General features: G+C 38.8%; 1 long non-coding RNA gene across 1 annotated transcript; it reads left to right on the forward strand.

The window, feature by feature from the left end:
- Nucleotides 1–11,523: 11,523 nt before the first annotated feature.
- Nucleotides 11,524–20,453, forward strand: LOC121142841. Its single transcript, XR_005879951.1, has 3 exons — nt 11,524–11,677; nt 19,612–19,706; nt 19,932–20,453. It is a non-coding gene; the product is annotated as an uncharacterized LOC121142841 (long non-coding RNA).
- The last annotated feature ends 397 nt before the right edge of the window (nt 20,454–20,850 follow it).

Here is a 20,850-nt window from a genome sequence, read left to right on the forward strand (position 1 = left end):
GAAGGCTTTTTCAGTGTCTAATGAGATGATCATGTTTATATGTTGGATTACATTGACAGATTTCCATACGTTGAACCAACTCTGCATCACTGGGATGAATCCTACTTGATTATGGTGGATGATTTTTTTATGTGTTCTAGGATTTGGTTTGCCAGGAAATTTTATTGAGTATTTTTGTGTTAATGTTCATGAGGGAGACTGGTCTGTAGTGCTCTTTCTTAGTTGCATCTTTGTGTGGTTTGGGTATCAGGGTTACTGTAGTCTCATAAAAGGAGTTTGGAAATGTTCCTTCTGTTTCTATTGTGTGGAATACAATAGAGGAGTATTGGAATACATTTGAGGAGCATTGGAATTAGCTCTTCTTTGAAATTCTGATAGAATTCTGTGCTGAAGCCATCTGGTCAGGGGAGGAAACTTCTCAGTGACTCTTTGCCCATTGCCTTCCTTAGCAGCATAGTTAATGAAATGTTCTCCAGCCTCTACCAAGCAAAGTCAACGGTTGGGCTCTCAAGTCCCAAATAATAGATTAATTTGGGAATATTCACTGTTCTGGAACATTTACTTCCTTCTCTAAACACTCTGTTTTGTTTGACAGAAGTCATTATTTTTACAAGTTTCCAACAGGCATCTTGGCAGGATTTCAGAACTTGTCATGAGATGTCTGATAGGGTGTTAAATCCTGCCATCACACTGTGCTCCCCTTAGTGCATACAACCTCTTCTGAACTCAGCTTTAAGTTCTGGTCCCTCTTAGGTCAGAAACTTCCTGATCCATTGCCATGTATTCTGTCCCAATGTCTAGCAGCTTATTTCACTGCATATCACTAGGAGAGGTAGTATTCTTCAGTCAGGCTATGGTAATATTTGGCCCTAGATAGTGTTCTAGTGGGAAAAGAGGCAGAAGGCAAGTGTATGGAGGGCAGCATTTCCAACATGTGTGTCCCCATTGGGTTTCTATACAGTCTTCAGGATCCATTTAAAAGACAGCACTAAAGAAGCTAGAATAATTCCCTCTGTCATTATAAAGAGAGGATTTTTGAGGAAGACCTGTATTTTGAAAGAATATATATATTGAAATAAATTGTATTTTTATATTTTGTTTTGATTAATATGTCTTAATTGCCCTTATTAACAGGGCTCAGTATGTTATTGTCACAGAGTATACAGCACAAACTTGTCAAAAACAATTTTCTTCATTCACATCCTCCCTAAGTCTCTATACATCAATATTCTGTGGTCAAGTAAGTGACTTTTGGCTTTGTATTAATTAACATTTGAGCCAGGGTTTTTACTTTATAGTCCTGGCTAGTCTGGTACTCACTATGTAGTCCAGGTTGGCCTTAAATTCCTTGCCTTAATCTCGGCAGTGCTGGAAATACAGGTATGTACTGTAATGCCTGGTTGTATTATTTACTTAAATATATTTTCACTTAAATATATTTTATTTAGTTTTGAAAGTTTCATATATGAGTGCTGTACTTACATAATTTCCCCCTTTTCTCTCCATTCTCTAAATTCTTTCATATCTCCTTCCACACTCCTTAAATTCTTGGCTACTGAGTTAATTTAATGTTGTTCATGTGTATATGTGTTTAGGGCTGAGCACTTGGGAATAGATCACCTATTAGGGGCTGGTCCCTAGGGAAGAGTGATGCTACTTTTCTTAGTAATCATTAAGCCTTTAGTTCTGCATGTAGGTGTCTAGGGGGTGGGGCCCTGTGAGATTTCCCCATCCACACTGGCATGTCAATTAGTGCTGTCATTTTTTATGGGCATATTTTTTCATGACTTAAGATTAATACTTCCATATGTAGTCTCAACCAACATTGTAATGTTTAAATGTTAACCTGAATATGAGATTGGATTCTACTTTTAAAATACAGGATGGTTTTCAATTAATATTTAGTGCTTTCTATTGAGTTTTTCCATATAAAGCAAACCTTAAGTTTACTTAGAAGAATAAAGAAGTGGTTATATTAAATAGATTTTTGTTTATATTTGGCAGTTAGCTACAGGTATACAAAGTTAATAATAGGTTTTCCAGCAAAGTTGTAAATCAAAATAATGCACAATTGCACCATCCCTGGGTAAAGGAACAAATAAAAAAAGAAATTAAAGACTTCCTCGATTTCAATGAGAATGAAGACACAACATACCCAAACTTATGGGACACTTTGAAAGCAGTACTGAGAGGAAAGTTTATAGCACTAAGTGCCCACATGAAAAAACTGGAGAACAGTCATACTAGAGAATTATTAGCACAGCTGAATGTTCTAGAACAAAAAGAAGCAAACTCCCCCAGGAGGAGCAGATGCCAGGAAATAATCAAATTGAGGACTGAAATCAATCAAGTAGAAACCAGGAAAACACTGAGAAGAATCAATGAAACAAAGAGTTGGTTCTTTGAGAAAATCAACAAAATAGACAAACCTCTGTCCAAACTAACCAAAAGACAGAGAGAGAACATGCTAATTAACAAAATCAGGGATGAAAAAGGGGACATAACAACAGACTCTGAGGAAATCAAGAGAATCATCAGGGCATACTTTGAAAATCTGTACTCCACAAAATTTGAAAATTTAAAGGAAATGGACAATTTCCTGGATAGATATCACTTGCCAAAACTAAATCAAGAACAGATAAATAATCTAAACAGACCTATAACCCCTAATGAAATAGAAGCAGTCATCAAAAGTCTCCCAAACAAAAAAAGCCCAGGCCCAGATGGCTTCAGTGCAGAATTCTACCAGAAATTCAAAGAAGAGCTCATTCCAATACTCGTCAAAGTATTCCACACAATAGAAGCAGGAGGCTCACTGCCAAACTCTTTCTATGAGGCTACAATTACCTTGATACCCAAGCCACACAAAGACACAACTAAGAAAGAGAACTATAGACCAATTTCCCTCATGAACATTGATGCAAAAATACTCAATAAAATACTTGCAAACCGGATTCAAGAACACATCAGAAAAATCATCCACCATGATCAAGTAGGCTTCATTCCAGGAATGCAGGGATGGTTCAACATTAGAAAATCTATCAATGTAATCCACCATATTAACAATCTGCGAAAGAAAAACCGCATGATCATCTCACTAGATGCTGAAAAAGCCTTTGACAAAATCCAGCACCCCTTCATGATAAACGTCCTAGAGAGATCAGGGATAACAGGAACGTACCTGAATATAATAAAAGCAATATACAGTAAACCAACAGCTAACATCAAACTAAATGGAGAGAAACTCAAAGCAATTCCTCTAAAATCAGGAACAAGACAAGGCTGTCCACTCTCTCCATATCTCTTCAATATTGTACTTGAAGTTCTAGCTACAGCAATAAGACAACAAAAGGAGATAAAGGGGATACAAATAGGAAAAGAAGAAGTCAAACTTTCACTATTTGCAGATGATATGATAGTTTACATAAGTGACCCAAAAAACTCCGCAAGGTTACTCCTAGAGCTGATAAACACCTTCAGCAATGTGGCAGGATACAAGGGAAACTCAAAAAATCAGTGGCCCTATTATATACAGATGATGAAGTGACTGAGAAAGAAATCAGAGAAACATCACCTTTTACAATAGCCAAAAACAGCATCAAATATCTGGGGATAATGTTAACCAAGGAAGTGAAAGACCTGTATATCAAGAACTTTGTGTCTTTGAAGAAAGAAATCAAAGAAGATACCAGAAAATGGAAAGATCTCCCATGCTCTTGGATTGGTAGGATCAACATAATAAAAATGGCAATCTTGCCAAAAGCAGTCTATAGATTCAATGCAATCCCTATCAAAATTCCATCACAATTCTTCAAGGACCTGGAAAGAACATTAATCAACTTTATATGGAAAAACAAAAGGCCCAGGATAGCCAAAACATCCCTATACAATAAAGGAACTTCAGGAGGCATCACCATACCTGACTTCAAGCTCTATTATAGAGCTATAGTCCTGAAAACAGCTCGGTATTGGCACAAAAATAGGCAGGTAGACCAATGGAACCGAATCGAAAGCCCTAATTTTAACCCACACACCTATGAACACCTGATTTTTGACAAAGAAGCTAAAACTGTACAGTGGAAAAAGAAAGCATCTTCAACAAATGGTGCTGGCATAACTGGGTACTGGTATGCAGAAGACTGCAGATAGATCCATGTTTATCGCCTTGTACAAAACTTAAGTCCAAGTGGATCAAAGATCTCAACATACATCCAGCCACACTGAAACTTTTAGAAGAGAAAGTGGGAGATACTCTTCAACGAGTTGGTACAGGAGACCACTTCCTAAACATAACACCAGTGGCACAGGCACTGAGATCGACAATTAACAAATGGGACCTTCTGAAACTAAAAAGCTTCTGTAAGGCAAAGGACACAGTCAAAAAGACAAAAAGGCAGGCCACAGAATGGGAAAAGATATTCACTAACCCTACATCTGACAGAGGGCTAATCTCCAAAATTTACAAAGAACTCAAGAAACAAGTCTCCAAAACACCAAAGGATCCACTTGAAAGGTGGGGTACAGAGCTAAATAGAGAATTCTCAGTAGAGGAGGCTAAAATGGCCAAGAGACACTTAAGAAAGTGCTCAACATCCTTAACCATCAGGGAAATGCAAATCAAAACAACTCTGAGATACCATCTTACTCCTGTCAGAATGGCTAGAATCAAAAACCCCAAAGACAATTTATGCTGGAGAGGATGTGGAGAGAGAGGAACACTCCTCCACTGCTGGTGGGAATGCCGACTCATACAGCCTCTTTGGAAATCAGTATGGAGATTCCTCAGGAAAATGGGAATTAATCTACCACTAGACCCAGCAATTCCACTCTTAGGCATTTATCCAAATGAGGCAGGTTCATACAACAAGGGCATCTGCTCCACTATGTTCATAGCAGCATTGTTTGTAATAGCCAGAACCTGGAAGCAACCTAGATGCCCCTCAACTGAAGAGTGGATAGAGAAAATGTGGTACATTTACACAATGGAGTATTACTCAGCAGAAAAAAAAACAATGGAATCTCGAAATTCGCAGGGAAATGGATAGCACTGGAAGAAACCATCCTGAGTGAGGTAACCCAGTCGCAAAAAGACAAACATGGCATGTACTCACTCATATATGGATTTTAGATATGGATCAGGATAGTGCCAGTCTGCACTTCCACAGATAGAGAGTCTGGGAAACAGGAAAGAACCTAAAAGATATGCATATATGCATAGTACCCAAGAGAAGAGGATGGAGACAAGATCATCTGAATGGATGGGGAACACGGCGAGGGGGGAGTGGGACCTGGGAAGAATAGAGGGGGTAAAGAGGAAGGGAGTTGGTCATGGGGGAACAGGAAGTTGAGGGGGTGGGGGTAGAATAGGGGGAAGAGGGAATCATAGGATCGAAGACAGATCAGGCACCAGAGTGACCTCGAGTGGTCTAAAGGGATAACATCAATTGGCAAGCTAAGCAATAGTGGAGGGACCACCTCGAATGCCCATTCCTGATAATGAACTTGATGTCTATAACCATCCGGGAGCCTTCATCCTGTGACTGATGGAAGCAGAGGCAAACACACAACTAATCACTGAACTGAACCCAAGGAACCCAGTGACAGAGAGAGAGGAGTGATGAGCAAATTGGCAAAGAATGGGCTGGCAAAACCAGCAGAGACAGCTGATCTGAACAGGGGAGTGCTCTTGGACCCCAGACCGACAGTGGGGAGGCCAGCATGGGACTGATCTGGACCCCCCAAATGTGAGTGTCAGTGAGAAGGCCTGGGCAACTTATGGGGCCCTGAGCTGTGGATCAGTGTCTATCCCTGGTATACAAACTGTCTTCATGTGCCTATAGCACAAAGAGAGATGCTCTCTCAGCCTGGACTCTTAGGGGAGTGCCTTGACCCTACCAAGAGTAAAATGACAGACTCTAGATATCCCATATGTGGAAGGATTTGGCAATAGGGTGGGAGGGAGGGGGGAAGGGGAGTGCGGGAAGAGGGGAGGGAGAGGGAACTGAGATTGACATGTAAAACAAGCTATTTAAAATTAAAATAAAAAATGATAAAAAAATATTTTTTAGAAATTTCTGGCAGTAAGGGTGCAGCTGGAGATCTTTGTACCCAGAGAAGCAGTGCCTCATACAGCTGTGCTCTCAGCTGATGTTCACAGAACACGAGATCAAAACAAGTGACTCATGGTTTTCCATCATTATCATCTCAATGTCATTGGTTGACAGAATGCTGCTTGGAAAGCGAGGAGAGGAATAAGGGGTGGAGAGAATGACATGTTTTTGCTTAAGAGTTAAGTTGAAAGCCTTTCCGAGATTAACACATTTATAGTACTGTGCTCATCTATACCCTGGCAGCCATTTAAACTATTATCATTTTACCCAAAGATAATGTATATAAAATGTTTCCTTTGAGGATTTGTTAATGATGATAGCAATTAATAAATTCATGAAGTTGTACAAAATAAGTAATTTTTGTAAAGTCTCTTAAAATAGTTGACTTCTCATTTTCCTGTAGCTTTATGTACATTATCTCTCATGAGAATAAATATTTTAAAGTTGTCCATTCTGTTCTTAACCCTAATGACAGTGCTAAGTTATCATACTAGCTTTTACTTCATTATGCAAAGGTTATGTTCATAGCTAGTAAAACAAATTATATTGGCGTTACCCTCTTCTAGGGAATATGTTTTGATCTATGAGATTATGTTATATCTTACATTTTATTAGTGTTTCATCATGTTTCTTAAACTCAAGACTATTTAGAAATTTCTTTTTCAAGTCTTGTTTAAACTTTTATGATGATTTGATCAACTAGGAATTAATTACTTGGTCAACTGACTTAGTAAATTTGATGATTTCTAGGCAATACATTTGAATGTATAGTATATACATATTATTGTTAATATTAATTATTATTATTATTAACTCGAACTCTACTCTAAACATTTTGCAGGATAGTTTGTGTGACTTTCTCTCCTTTTTTAAAAAATAGGTTTTACTAAGTCATTTGATTAAGGTTCCAGCTTCCTATTCCCTGTAGGTCCTGAAAGCATGCTTGAAAACACCTCTGTTCTTCATGACACTATTGATTTAGAGCAGTTACTTGTTCCTTTCCCAAGGCCATAGATTATTTTATTATTTCCTTGGACTCTTATTATATAACCAAGAGATACTTAAATGTATATAATATATGTATATAAGAACAATCAATGAAAAAAGAGATCATGAATTTGAAAGAGAACTTTAAGGGGCATATGGGAAGGTTCGATGGAAAGAAAGGAAGGGTGAAATAATTTAATTATATTACAATCTGAAAAAATAAAAGAAATAATTTAAAAATGTTTCTTCTTAAGTAAAAAGCTAATATATTTTATTTGATTAACATGTATTTATATTCTAGATTTTAGACATTATGATTGTTTTGTAGTCTCTATTGTGAGCATTACATCTTTATTTTGAAACATATCAGTTCTGTGTTTAATTTTTATATTCTGAACTTCTGTGTTAGCTATAAAGTATTTTTGCTCTTTCTTGGTTTGGGTAAGCATGTCATATACAAAGAAACATATGTAAATGTTGAGGGTGGGGGAAATAAGTCAGGTTGTAAAGGTGCCATTGGTAGGTGATTCACATGAATTGCCTATAACATCTATTTTTGTGGTGAGTACAAAGAAAAAATATGCATCCTATCTTCAAGGTGTTTGCAATAAGTGGAACATGCAAAAAGCAAAATGAGACAATTAGGTACATAATAAATAACAATTATATATTACAGTAGACAATTTGGTCTTTATGGTTTAACTACATTGCATGGGAGTAGATAAAGTGGTGTATCTAGATTGGTTCTAAACATTGGATCAGCTTTACGTAAGATGAGACGGTAGTAGCAATGTGAGTTAAAGTAATGCTACATAAGTGAGTAATGTATGTATGAGGGGACAAGTTGATGGCTGATCTCTTTGGAAAAGAGGCTGAATGTTGGGAACTAGGTCAATTAAGTTAGACTGAGGCAACTCACAAGTATGGTTTTCAAGTCAGCAGATGAAGTTTTATTTTGTGACAGCCAGTGGAAGATTATACAGAGGCATGGTAAAGGCTTTCCTACAAGAAAGGAGTGACAGAATGAGTTAGAAGTTCAAAGAGGCCGTTGTAGTAATCAAGGAATAAGCCGATAAGACCCAAGGACAGGGTGATATGAAGTAGAATCACAATGAGAATAAAATAGGGAAAGGGAAGACAGACCAATGATGGATGAGCCTGGAAGAGACTTGGAGCATTTGTTGAGAGAGTAACCTAGTTTATGAGGAATGTGCTATATTCTTCTTTCATCTTCCTATCTAAACATTTGGTTTGGAACTCATCATTTTTCAAGAGATAGATGTAGCTTGGTGAAAGAACAACACTTGACTTTTGTTCTAGAAATTTGAACCTCATAACTGAGGGGGGATTTGTGTAATCTGTAAAATAAAGTAGACAGTGAAAGTACAAGAAAGGGTCTTATCTGGATATTTGAAAGGATGATTGCCTTAAGGAAAAAAAGCAACTGTTGAGGGTGGAGAGTGGCAGAAAGGTTCTTGGTGTGTAGACATCCAAGTGGTCTACTCTGTTTCCTGGCAATGCTCTGGAGAGTGGAGGGTATGGTAAAAGGCTACTAACCAGTAAACCCAAGGGGTTCTAACAGATGATGAGTGGTAACTTCATAGGAGGATTTTATGTTCCAAGACTGGTACCAAAACTGCCACCTAAGTACCTGCAAGACAGTTTTCTCAGAAGTTATATGAGAGCTGACTTGAAGGCCACATTAACTTCCTATCTCCAATGAATCTTAGTATAGTTCCAAAGATTTGGGGTGAAGGTGGGGGTCTTCAGAAAAGTTTCAGCTGCAGATTCTACTTTCTAGATTCTTAGTAATAACTCAGTTGTGTAATAAATATTTATTTACCACATATGTGATTTTTTAGACTTTCATTATTCTAATGCATTAGTGAAAGATAAATCATGTCTTGTACAAGTATGCATTCTTTTTTCAATAGAAATAAATCAGTTTACTAAATAGTAAGACACTGTTTAGACAATGTCAGAAAATTTATGCATTGCATTTTCTTTTCTTTTAACAAAGATGAATATAAGACATTAGTTGGAGTCATTCCCTTGGAATGTGAAAACAACATCTTAGCCCTAGCTTCCCAAAGCTCAGCTTAATGAGGAAGGAGGACATATAAATAAGTAATCAGTTTATAGACCATTTCAAGTCCTTTGTTGTCTAGATTGGATCAAGAATCCATCAGTTAATCAATAGCTCACAAGCCAACTTCCTAGATGTTATTATGTATACTAAATTGTGTGTTAGGTATAGCAGTTATGGGGGAAACAACTTACTCACAAAAATGCATTCACTAAGAGGTTAGTAATATTCCAGTGTAGAAAACTAATCTTGTCTAAAGGGTATGTAGATAGAGGTAAGTAGTTAAAATTTAGTATTCAGCTTATGAGGAACCTGCAATTCAGTTTTAAAATTAATATACACATACACATCTATGCACATAAACAGTCAGTGCATTACACAAGCACACACATGTGCACACACACACACAATATGAAAGAATGAGAGACTGAGGGAGAATAAGATTAAGTAAGATTGTTTTCTTTTTTTAAAAAACATTTATTTAAATTAGAAATAATCTTGCTTCACATGTCAATCTCAGCTCCCTTACTTTCCCCTTCTCCCCAGCCCTGACTAGCCTCCTCATCCACCCACCCAATCCCCACTCCGCTCCCCAGGGAGGGTGAGGCCCTCCCTCCATGCGGGATCTCCAAAGTCTGTCATATCATCCTGGGCAGGGCCTGATCCCTCCCGCATGTGTCCAGGTTGGGAGAGCATCCCTCCATGTGGAATGGGATCCTCAGGTCCATTTGTAAGCCAGGGATAAATACATATCTACTACCCCGGGCCCCATAGATTGCTGAGGCCTCCTCACTGACACCCAAATTTAGTGAGTCTGGATCAGTTCCATGCTGTCCTCTCAGCCATCAGTTTGGGGTCCATGAGCTCCCCCCTTATTCAGGCCAGCAGTTTCTGTGGGTTATACCAGCTTGGTCTTGATCCCTACAGCAACTTAAATGAGCTCTCTGTAGCCAATCAGAGAGTGGATAAAAATTGGAAAAGGGAAAAAAGGGGGAAGAGAGAAATGATGGGATACATATAAGTATCAGAGGTATAGAGCTGGAGATCATCGATAAATGAAATGTAAGTGATATGTCTCCAATGGCAAACACCGAGAATGTGCTTCTACTCTACAGGAAGTGCCTGTGGCCAAAACCTTAAAGAGAATTCGGGGGGGGGGGGAAGTTGCTGGGCTGCCAGAGTTGAGGGGGCTGACAGAGACCATGCTAGACAGCAGGACAAGACAATTCATGGAAGAGGGGACACTGTAGTCCCCTCCTGAGAAGTTGCAAAAAAATCTGAATGGAGTCAGGTGCCTGTGGCACTGTTGAAAGTTGTTCAGAGGAGAGAAAGAGCCTGGTTCACGTGGTCTTTGGGAAGTAGGGATTCCCCAGGGAGATTTGCTTTCTCTTCTCGTCTTTATTCCCTACATCCTTTCTGTTAATTCCTGTGTGTAGATTTCTCAAACGCTCATGTTCGGTTTACTTTCATTTTACTCTATTCCCCCAAAGTTATTTATATTTAAATTAAGAATTCTTGTCCATGACAACAAACTAAGATCCACAGCTATAAAATTATGTAGTATATATAGGTATTTGTATATATTTACATGTGCACATTCATGTGGATCTTTTTCTCACTTTTTTCATTTAATTATTATTATGGGTATAATTGTGTTACAGTCCATGTAATATGTCTGTTAAACACAATATAAAATTTACTGGTATTCTTTATTAGTAAGGACTTGTTCCTTGCTAACCTTGTATTTTTTAAGCATTTGCAAAATATTTAGATAATTTTCTAGAACATAGTGATTGTTTGAAAGGTGTCTACATTGGTCACATGTCAATCCCAGCTCCCTCTCCTTTCCCTAGCTTCCGAATTTTAGTGTTTTTAAAATTTGTTAGCTTGATGAGACTTAAATTGGAGTGATACTTCTAGAGTTAGAATCTTATCAAAAGAATGTGAGAGGCTGTGTGTAGGACAGGCCTGTGGCATCTCAGGAGAGCCTGTACTTTTATTATGATACTACCTGGGACTTTATTATGTATGTTTCCTGAGACATCCCAGAAATATTTTTAATAAAAATGTTTAAAATATTTCAAAGACATGAAAAAAGTTCAACTAGTAGTTCATAATGTAGAGAAATTAGAAACATCTGGTAAGCTCAGTTGCAAGCATGGCTTGAGTGAACATGAGATGTAACAACCAGGCAGTTGACTAGTCCAGTCTAATTCTAGTGAATAATATTTTCTCAGCCGTCTCCTGGCCACAGAGTATCAAAAGGCAATGGGGACATGTTGTAAAGTGCCTTGGGGCTAGAACAATTGTACCCTGGAAACATTCTCTTGGCTGGTTGAGTCTGACCACAGGCACAGCTCAGTTCACTCTACAAACAGAATTAGTCATGGAGTGCATGTTCAACAGCACTCTGTAGAACTTTCTTTTTCAGATTCAGTGCACGACATCATGGTGGACATTCACACCTTGGAATGATACTTTTGCGTAACAGTAGGTATGAAATATAATTTAGGACTTTGCTTTACATAAGCTATATAAACACTTCCAGTAATTGCTGACTGTTCTCTTTTTAGAGGGTCTACAATGTCAAGTTTGCTATTTTTTTTTACTATTTTAGTATCATGTAAATAGCATATAAACTATTGGTGTCTGTAGAAACATACTGATCTCCAATGTCTTCTTGTGCTTCTGTGCCTTTATGATTTGATATTCCAGATTCCATGAGATGAAAGAAATGTCTGTTCTTGCTCATGGTGTGCAAGTACTTTGTGATTTTCTATTTTAATTTATGTGTACGCCTATAGTCAAACAAATATTCATTTAAAATTATTTATTTTTATTTTATGTGTATGCATTGTTGCCTGAATGTATGTTTGTGTACCACATATGCATCTAATGCCCACAGAGGCTAGAGGAGGTAATAGGAGCCTGTGAAACCAAAGTTACAGACAGCTTCTAGAAGCTATGTAGGTGTCTGATACTGAACCTGGGTCTCCTCCTAGAAAAGCAAGTCCTTCTAATTGCTGGGCCTTCTCTCTAGTTCCAGTTACCAGCTTCTTAAAGTTAGACTGATTTGTCAATGTGTTCCTTGTGATGAGTAATTGGAGAATTTATTCATAAATGAAGAACAGATGCTTACAACACAGATGAATCAACTAGATAATTATAAGACCACATGGAAATTTCTTTTCAAGACAGGGTTTCTCTCTGTATCTTTGGGTGTCCTGGAACTCACTCTGTAGACCAGGCTGGCCTCGAACTCATAGAGATCTGCCTGCCTCTTCCTCCTGAGTGCTGGAATCAAAGGTGTGCACCACCACACCTGGCCCAACACAGGATTTTGATATGAAATACCAATATTATTTTTAACTGCTACTCATTTTTCTTCTATGATTCCATTCTTGTATCTTTTCTTGCTCCTTCTCCTCCCCCTCCTCCTTCTTCATGAAGCTGCCTTGCTGGATAATTTTCCAAAGGTGATTATCTATCACTGAAAACAGCGCAAACCTGCAGTAACTGGCCACTTTTAAAGGCTGCTACTGATTTTTCTATCTGATGGGAAGAGTTAGAGTGTTTGCTTTTGTTTCAACATGTATACTATGGCCTAAAGCAATGCCTCATATTAAAGAGGCCTCAGAAATATTCTTCTTGCTATGACTTCATTGTTCACATTGTTTACAAGTGAGCACCATCAGCTAGTATTTATTAAATCTTCACTTATATTGAGAACAACTCACAGTTTTGTAGCCAGACATCCAATTGGTGCAACACAGTGTCCTGTGAATGTGATCTTTCCAACTTTGGAATTACCATCTTTCTATATATAATTAATAAAAATTCTATTTTTGACTTCAATATGATTTTTTGTGTCATCTTTTATCATTTATCACTTTTAATCTTTAAAGTGCAATCCTTTTAGTCTGTTAAAAACAACTTGATATACCATGTTTTGTTGATACCTACAAGAGGCTCTGCCCTTTCTAAACAGAAATAGAGGAGTGGATTGGGGAGATGGTGGAGAGGAGGTGCAGGAGGGAATAGGAGGAGAGGAGGAGGAGAAAACTTCCATCAGGATGTAAGGGGAAAAAAGCATTTTCTCAAATATTTTTGCACTAGGGCTTCTGCACTGCCCCTTCCTGTTTGTATACCCTAGCTGAATTTCGTGTCAAAACAGCATGCTTTCTTTGTGTAGGCATATGCGTGTATTAAATACTGACAGACAAGGCACAGCAATGCTATGATTTATAACTGTTTCAGGAGGGTTAGGGTTACGACCCAAAAATGAGAGGTTAAGATAATTTATGACAGAATGGTAGGATATTATGTTACTTATTAAGTTTCTGTTTTCTGACTCTAGGAAATTCCTTATATTTTCTGAGGCTTGTTTTCATTGTTTTTAAAATTCTGTGAATATGAGAAATGCATTTGTTGAGCACCTTATAGAGGGAAATCATGGCATGCACTAAATGGACAATGGATAATGCTATCTACAGTTCCAAAAGACGAGCAAGCTCTTCTTGCCTGAGGCCAGAACATTTGTGAAGTGAACATGGAGACTCTTCACTTCCATTGTCCACAGAAGATCAGAACATCTGTGAGGAGCACATGGACAGTCCATGCTTCCATTGTCCACAGAAGATCAGAACATCTGTGAGGAGCACATGGAGACTCTTCACTTCCGTTGTCCACAGAAGATCAGAACATCTGTGAGGAGCACATGGACAGTCCATGCTTCCGTTGTCCACAGAAGATCAGAACATCTGTAAGGTGTACATGGACAGTTCATGTTTCTGTTGTCCACAGAAGATCAGAACATCTGTGATGAGCACATGGACAGTCCATGCTTCCATTGTCCACAGAAGATCAGAACATCTGTGAGGAGCACATGGAGACTCTTCACTTCCGTTGTCCACAGAAGATCAGAACATCTGTGAGGAGCACATGGACAGTCCATGCTTCCATTGTCCACAGAAGATCAGAACATCTGTGAGGAGCACATGGACAGTCCATGCTTCCGTTGTCCACAGAAGATCAGAACATCTGTAAGGTGTACATGGACAGTTCATGTTTCTGTTGTCCACAGAAGATCAGAACATCTGTGAGGAGCACATGGACAGTCCATGCTTCCATTGTCCACAGAAGATCAGAACATCTGTGAGGAGCACATGGACTTTCCACACATCCATTGCTCACAGTAGATCAGAACATCTGTGAGGAGCACATGGACTCTCCATTTTTCCATCATCCACGGTAGATCTGCTAGTAAGTCTTTCCATGGAGACTGCATGCAGCTACGTGACTAACTCATAAGCAGTCATTGCCAAATTCAAGAAGGAAAAGAGTTGCAGTTAGTCCATCTGCCATCCCACATATAGCACAATCTTCTCATTTTACAGCACAGAAAAATGAAGCCCAGAGAAGTGTAATTTGCTCAAGATGCCACATTGTATGACAGCGATCCTGGAATGGAAGTTCAAACTCAGGAGTTCTTCAACTGAAATGTCATTCATACTCGACTTCTTCCACAATAATTGCACTCATTATCATTGGTTATTTAAAAAAACAAATAAATTAACTCTTTTTTCTTTCATATTTTCTGGTTTACAGAATTGAATCATATTGAACCTTTTATACTGGCAGTTATTATGATTATTTTAAACATGGTGCTTGATTCAAACCTTATGTTCAACTGGCTTTCAGAAAAGTAAAAGAAAATGCCAGAGGGTCAGCAGATGTTGAGGGAGTATAATCAAGGTAAACAGTTAGCTAATTAGGAAGTGGTTTCCTAAGCAAGGGTTACTCTAAAATTTTATGCATAATCTCCTTTGATCCCTGGACTTTTTTTCCTTTCTGGCCTGGCTATTTTGTTGGAATGCACTGGGGCTGGCAATGGTTAAATTGATCCTGTTCACTGAAAGCATGTTCACGCTTGCTAACAACTACAGAATTAATTTGAACTTACTTAGCTAAAGGGAAACAGGATGAGAAGAGACAAAGTGGGGTCTTTTTCTCATCACTTAGGTCTCAGCCTCCACTGTTTTTGTTTGTTTTAGTTACCAAACATTCTCTTATTTTCCCATGTTCTGTGTTCGCCTTGGAAAAATCTCTAATAGCATAAATGAAAACAGGAGTCTGGGAGTGCTGACTCATCACAGCCCAAGCCCAGTGGTTTGGCAGGACTCAACTTGTAAGTGTTGAGAAGGCCCACTTTCAAAATAAGTCCCTGGCGGCAGATGTCACTGTTGGTCCGTCTTAACTTTGGGGCACTTCCTCACTGGTATTATTCATGAGTCTGAGCCAGGCAAACTTATATTTGAGGCAACATGGTTTTATGGGGCATTTAATAATGGCTCACAGGACTAATTTGAGAGTCATGCTTTAACCTTGCTTCATTATACTGCTATTTTTTCACTTTTACCCCTATGTGCTGGGGATCAAATTCAGAACCTTTTGTAAGCTAGGCAAACATTCTACCACTGACTTGTACCCTATGCCCTTGTTTATTTCAAGACTGAGTTTCACTCTCTAGTCCAGGCTGGCCTGGAATTTAAGAGCCTCTAGGCTCAGCCTTGTGAGTGTTGGGGTTATAGATGTCTGATGCCTAGCCTCCATTTTTAGCAGAGATATTTTCCATTAAATCCAAGTGGTCTTCCTTCCTTCTATCTTGGTGCTTGTTGTTTATTAAGAATGGACCAGCGTTCCCTCTTTTCTCTCACATGCGCTCATTTTCTCATATATAAACCCACTATGACCCATTCTGGAAGAGATGATCCTCAGTGGTAGTTTTTATACATACAGTTTTACTGAGCTGTTTATCTGTATTGTCTGTCAACTTCACGTACTCTTTCTTCAGCTCTTCTCTGGAATTCCAGGACAATGGCCTTAGAAGTCATGTCCCTCAGACACACACCACAGTTTTCTGAAGGCATGGAGTAGGACTTGATATTGTGGAGTGAGATTGGGAGCAGACATTTTCCAGTCTGTAGTGTTTGTGGCCATAGCCTGTTGGCACTTCTAGAAGCAGTCTCATAATGTCCTCCCAAGTAACCAGCTGCAGCCAGCCCAAAACCTTTCCTTCCACAACCACAGCCAGGACATCTCCTGCTATCTCCTAGGGTCTGTTTGTCTTTACCCTTCCCCTTTCTTCCCTGGGTCTCAGGTTTGTGACTGAGTTCCGAGTTAACTCTGTGCTCAGGGCCTCTGATATCCATGAACTCAGTCTTCTCCAATAAAATGTCCATGTTGAAAACAGTGTTATTCTTCTTTCTGTTAACTGACTTGATTCAATGCATTATATTTTTAATGTTAAAGACAGTAAAAGAGTAGAAAACTTATCACATCTTGTTTTTTATTAATATTTTAAATGTTTCTCTGATTTGGCCTCTAGCATATGTGACTACTTGTTGCATGCTTTACTTGTAAAATGTATATGTACCTCCAAATAGGACCAAAACAAACCTCTGTATAAATATTGAAAATAACTTGTCCTTATAAAAATACAAAATTCTTGTGGTATGTGTGTGTATTATATATATGCTTGTATGTATGTGTGTGTGGCATATATGTGAATGTGCATGTATCTTTGTGTGCGCATGTGTATGTGAGTGTTGTATGTATTATATGTGTGCGTATCACTGGGTATGTGCATGTCTGTGTGCTGGTATCTTCCTTAATCACCAATGGAACCCAGAGCTTACTGCCTCTCCAGTACTGGGTTATGAGTGTACATTGCTAGAATCAGCTTTTATGTGGGTGTTGCGGGGATTTGAACTCAAGCCCTTCAGATTCACAATGGGATTTGAAAAGCCTATGCTCTGTCACTGATCCCTGTACTCCTTTGTGCAGTAAACAAACCAAGACCAGAGGGAGGAAGAGGTTTGCTCAGTGTTGCGTTGTTTAATCTTGGAAAATTCAATCCAATGCCTTTGGTTGTTCATGAACTTGCTTGTAGTTATTTTAGCAATCGGCAAGAAACAACATAAATAAAGTAACCAATCCAGGGTTTCTTTGAATTAGTCATCTTCTTTCAATATGTTCTTTTTCTACTGAAATCAAGTACTTCTTTATATACAGTATTTATTCATTTTCTCATGTCCATTTACTAACACTCATTAATATGTAGTCATTTAATGTAATGGTCTGGATCGGTGTATAAACATCACCTTTCTTTCTTCCTTTCTTCTTTCTTTCTGCTTTTATTTTATTTCTTTTCAATTAAAATATGACATCATTTCCCCTTTCCCTTTCCTCCTCCAAAATCCTACCACATACCACTCCCTGCTTTCTTTTAAATCCATGGCCTTCCCCCTGCCCCATTAATTGTTGTTACATGTACATATGTATTCAGGGATATATATATATATATATATATATATATATATATCCCTGTATACATAAATACAGCTTGCTAAGATTGTATATTAGTATGCATGTTTTCAAGGCTGATCATGTGTCTGTATAAGCTCATGTACATGCTATTTTTAGATGAAGGAGCAGAGGACTTGTCAAGCTTCAAGAACTGCCCAACATCACCAGTACATCAGTGGCATAGGCAAGGGTACGCCTAGTTACCTCATGCTTCTCCCTCAAGGAACTGAGGCAAATTCTTGTGGATAAGTCTAACATTTTCCTTACTAGTTGTCATTTATCTATCGTGTTATATTTTCTTGGGTTATTACATAAAAGAATCACTATGGAAATCACACATATACATCCACCTCACTTTAGCATTATCTGATACTGGATATTATAAAAATATTTTTACTATTAGAACTAGAAATCCTATTTATCAAAATTACTCAGACGGGTTTGAAAACCCCTTTGTACTGAATGTTAATGTGGATCACAGTTTACAGTCTTCCAGTTCTCCCCAGTTTTTGTATCTTAAATTAAAAAATAATGGAGGAAGTTGGAAAGTGTGAGAAAAGGAAGAGAATGAATCAAGCAAATAGACACTGCTGTCTGATTGGTTGCATGAGGGAAAAGGTTTAAATGGAGATTTGAGAAAGCAAAAGTGTGTGTGTGTGTGTGTGTGTGTGTGTGTGTGTGTGCGCGCGTGCATGTGCGCTTAATTAAAGACACACCTGAGATCATTTTTCAAGAGGAAGTACACAGACAGTGAATTAGCATGTTAAATTCCCTCCAGTACATGAGTGAAACTGAACCTCTCAGGATTCTTCTGTGTCTTTGTGAGCATCCTATACTGTTCTTTTCTCTATAGTCAGCATTGCAGACTCTAAATTCTACTGAGGTGTGTTGGGAAAGTGGCTCAGTTAAGGCCTCCCAGCTCCCAGGTCATCCCTACTTTCCTGACATTTCACAGCTCTGGGTGTTGCTGAGAACAGATACAGAGCTGGTACTGCATAATCTGATCACCAGTCAGAGATGGGACTTTCTCATTCAATCTTATTTTTTTTTTAATTTTCACACACTGGCAACCGTTAGGAGAGAAAAGCAATTCAAAATGCTGTGTTAGTTAAACTAAACAAGTGTCTGGGCTGACCCCCGTTTGTTCCATCTGTACAGAGTGTAATCTTCAGAACCGAGGGAGGGATGGGTGTGGAACCTGGGCAAAAAGCTGTCATTCCAGAGAAAGTGTGTGTGAGGGGATTGCCAAGATTCAGACAAATGGAGAACTGGGAGAAGGAACAGGGCAGGCATGAGTAACATAAGATGTTGGGAGAGAGATCAGGCTTTCTTCTATTACATGCCCATTAAATGAAGGAGTGACATCTATTAGAACTAAAATAACATTAATAATGTTTTCTGCTATTTTTATATATTTATGTTTATTACTAGAAAAGCAAAGTGAATATAGTCAGATCATGACAACTGTTAAGGTCTAGTGTTTATTAATTAGGACTTTGGAAAGAAAAGAAAGGATAAGGGAGCTCACTTAGAACAGAAAGGAGATCATGAGGGTGAAAATTATCAGTCTGCATGTATAGTGGAGTAAGAAACTAGTAATGTGAGGAGAAAATGTAGATGAAAAATGTTATGGAATACTTAGAGACCTTGGGTTAGACAAAGGTGGACACTAGCCAGAAATCAAATCCTGGTGGAATGGGAGGTGACTTGGCATGGATGGTCAAAGTAGAAGCCAAGGTGAGATCCTGAACTGGGTGGTCAATTCCTGAGCCAGAACTGTTGGATACAACGCTCAGGGTCTGGAGGTAATTTGAAATGATATGTGCGTGGAGGGGGGCAGGGTTATGCTTAGAATAAATACCCCTTAGTTTAGGAGTTTTAAAATGGGAAAATAGTTAAGCTCATAATAGATGTTATATAAAATAGTATTTGTTCTTCAGCTCCTATTTTAGTCCATGTTGAATCAGGAGTTAAACGAACTTAAAATCTAGAGTTTTGTTTAAAAAATTAAAGCACTCAAATATATCATCTTTCCAACAAATGTTTAAACATATCTTTCAGCCAAGTTGCTTAAGAACAACAGTTGAGCAGAACTGCACGTCTTCCTCCAAGCTCTGTTGACTGCAAGATGGAAACAGGAACCCTTGGGAATATCTGTGAGTCACAAAAGTAGAGAACTTTCCAAAGCTGTTTTCTTGCTCAGAGGGAGCTCTCTAATCTCACATTGGCAGGGTTTACTGGCTACAAGGTACAGAGTTTACTCTGATTCTTTCCCAGCTGTTCCTCGTGATCTTGGATCATCAAGTTTTGATATATTGGAGCAAGAAAGTTGAGTAATGTAAGACTGTAACCTCTTCTGCTCTTGTCTTCTCTTCAAACAGACGAAAATCAGGATTCTAATCAGTTCTTCCTTTATGGGTCTTTTTAACTCACTTGACCGTGAAGAAAGGGGCTTGAAGCACTCCCACAATTCTGGACCATCCCACCGGTCTGAAATCTTGTACTGCTAGCAATTGATGGGGAACGTTCTCTTTCAATCGAAATACGATGTTAAGGCTGATGGAGGCAGAGGCAGACACCCACAGCTGTGAACCGAATTGAACTCCTGGAGCCCAGTTGCAAAGAGTAGTGATGACCAAAGGAATCAAGATCAGGCTGGTGAAACCCACAGAGGCAGCTGACCTAAACAAGGGGGAACACATGAATCCCAGACTGATGACTGAGGGGCCAGCATGGGACTGATCCAGACATCCCTCCCACGGAAACTGGGTGACAGAGGGGAGGCCTTGACAATCTGTGGGACCTTGGAGAGTAGAGCAGTATTTATTCCTGGCATACAGAGGGACTCTGGGAACCCATACCACGTGGAGGGATGCTCTCTTAGTCTGGGCACATGGGGAAGAATCCGGGCCCTTCCCAGGATGATGTGACAGACTCTGAAAATCACTCATGGAAGCCCTTGCCCTTCCTGAGGAGTGGAGGGGGGATAGGGTGGGGGTGAGGGGTTGGGAGGATTGGGGGTGGGTGAGGAAAGGGAACTGAGAGTGACATGGGTAAAAAATTAAATAAAAATGAAGAAAAAATGATTCCAGAAGAGATATTTCTAAGTGTGTATATGTGAATGTGTGTGTGTGTGTGTGTGCGTGCCTCATTTAATCTAGTACAGTATTAAACACTTACCATGGAGGAAGTTTTTGCACAAAGGCATATCATATAAACAGTATTAATTTTAATAGGATCAAAACACATGCTTTTGCTCTTTATTACAAGGATTGAAATATCCACAAAGATCTCTAGTTT

This window comes from Mesocricetus auratus, unplaced genomic scaffold (genome assembly GCF_017639785.1).
Source record: "Mesocricetus auratus isolate SY011 unplaced genomic scaffold, BCM_Maur_2.0 Super-Scaffold_100010, whole genome shotgun sequence".
Taxonomy (NCBI): domain Eukaryota; kingdom Metazoa; phylum Chordata; class Mammalia; order Rodentia; family Cricetidae; genus Mesocricetus; species Mesocricetus auratus.